The sequence below is a fragment of the Bison bison genome, unplaced genomic scaffold, assembly GCF_000754665.1.
Source record: "Bison bison bison isolate TAMUID 2011002044 unplaced genomic scaffold, Bison_UMD1.0 scf7180017852922, whole genome shotgun sequence".
Taxonomy (NCBI): Eukaryota; Metazoa; Chordata; class Mammalia; order Artiodactyla; family Bovidae; genus Bison; species Bison bison.
The window spans coordinates 7,883-10,144 of NW_011483495.1; the positions used below are offsets into that span (position 1 = coordinate 7,883).

General features: G+C 48.6%; 1 pseudogene; it reads right to left on the minus strand.

Moving 5' to 3' along the window:
* Positions 1-327: 327 nt before the first annotated feature.
* Positions 328-2,202, minus strand: LOC104998156 (annotated as a pseudogene).
* Positions 2,203-2,262: the final 60 nt, after the last annotated feature.

Below are 2,262 nucleotides of genomic sequence, written 5' to 3' on the forward strand. Positions count from 1 at the left end.
AGGCTTGATCCCTATGGGCTGAGGGCCAGACTTGATCCCTGTTGTTTGGTAGTCAAGCTTAATCCCTCTAGGCAGGAGTTCAGGCTTCATCCCTGTGGGCAGGGGGCCAGGCTTCATCCCTGTGGGCAGGGGGCCAGGCTTCATCCCTGTGGGCAGGGGGCCAGGCTTCATTCCTGTGGGCTGGGAGTCAGGCTGGATCCCTATGGGCAGGGGGCCAGGCTTGACCCCTGTTGGTTGGTGGTCAAGCTTCATCCCTGTGGCCAGGGGACCAAGACTGATACCTGTGGGCAGGAGGCTAAGCTTGATCCCTCTAGGAAAGGGGCCTACCGTGATTCCTGCAGGAGCTGTAGTAGAGTCCTGCACTGGCTTAGAGCTGCTCCCTAAGGCCAGGCCTCCTCCACCAGGCTGCACCTCTTTGGTGATATTCAGACCAGAGGATGTGGCTGACGCTTCAGTCCTTTGTGATGAGCCCACAGTGGACAGGGCCATGGCAGGAAATGAGCTAACTTGACTCACCTCCATAGAAGATTCCTGGGAAAGACTTGGTAGCTTAGGAGCAGAGGCAGGAGATGGAAATTTATGAGAGCTGCTTGCCTGCTGAGAAGTGAAACTGTCACCCCAGGAGCTCTTTCCTGGGTTCAAGGGAAGTCTGATGGGTGAAGGTGGATGTTTGGCTCCCTTGCCCAACACTGAAGACTGAACCGACCCGTTCTTAGGCTGTTCTGGTTCTTTCCCTGGAAAAGGCTGCCTGAAACTAGCTGAGTCATCAGAAGACTGAACTGACCCAATCTTAGGCTGTTCTAGTTCTTTCCCTGGAGGAGGTTGCCTAAGATCAGCTGAGTCACCAGAAGACTGAACCGACCCAGTCATAGGCTGTTCTAGTTCTTTCCCTGGAGAAGGTGGCCAGACATCAGCCAAGTAACCAGAGCTGTATGACATCTGCACTGGATATTGGGTGCTCTTCTGGGATGATTCCTCAGATGGACTGACCATCCTCACATCATCAGTCTCTGGCCCAGACAGGAAATTACAGGGATGGTCATCTGTGAAGGAATGGTAGGGAGACATCTGTCTCTCATATACGACTTTTCTTTTTTTTTTATGGGGCATGCTTTTTCCAGAGATAAGTGGATCATTAAGTGGATGCATGAGCATCTGCTTTGTTGCCGGGGAATGACTGCTGTCTTCATATCCAAATATAGAATCTTCTCCTACTTCATAAGTTGGCCAGACTGTTGGTTGTAAGTCATCATATTTGAAAGACTTAGTATGTTTCTCCACATCCACTTCAGAAGGCACAGCCAAATCACAGGGTCTCTGTTTCCACGTATCTACACACTTGCCTGCTTTCAAAGTTTTGAAGTCATACTGCTTATCTGTTTTACTTTCTTGACTTTTTGCTAAAGAAGGCAGGGCTGTTAGCTCAGGAGGAAGTGGGCTGGGAGGAAAATCCTGCTGCCGATTCAGAGAGGCTGTAGAAAATCTCTTCAAATTCCTTTTCATGGGACGAGTGTTCAGTTTTTGTTTGTTATAGAGCAGTCTGTTTTCAGTGCAAGCTACTGATACAAAAGGGTCTAAACACAGTGGTTCAGCTGTAGCTAAGATCAGTTGGCTCTCAAGCAAAAGTTTGTCCTCCTGAGTCCAGTTGTGGTGATCGCTGGCTATGGCCTCTACATCGCAGGCTAACGTCTGCATGGTGGGACGTAAGAGAATATGTCTGCTTTGGTAACTCGGAGGCTCCCCTTCACTGAACTGCCTGTAGTTCCGTATTTCCGCTATGACACACCCCTCATGAAAAACGTTAACCAGAGACTTCTCTAGGAGATTCATCAGAACAGGAGGTAATTCTTGAGCATCTAAGTATTCGAGCAATTCCCCTTCTTCATAAGGCAGTTGAATGCTCTCTGTAAATGATTCATTTTCCCCCTTGAGCATCAGCGAATAGCCCTGCTTTCCTGGGTACAGGTTAACCACCAAACAGGGCAACGATTCTCTCCTAAGGAGCTTCTCTAATAGGTTCACGTTGCTTCTTAATTCCTCCGCAACCTCAGGCTCTTTTTCACTTTCTTCTACATAAATGTCATAAAGTTTTTCATGGAGAGACATCTCCCCACTCGAGTTTTTTCTTTTCGGAGGTCTTTGTTGGGCACTTTCAATGACAGACTCTGCAAGATCCAAAGCTCTTTCTAGAGATTGTTCCATTGTAGTACAAGAGGGGGGCCGAAAGGAAGAGAAAATGGACGTGTCCTGACAAACAGGGTA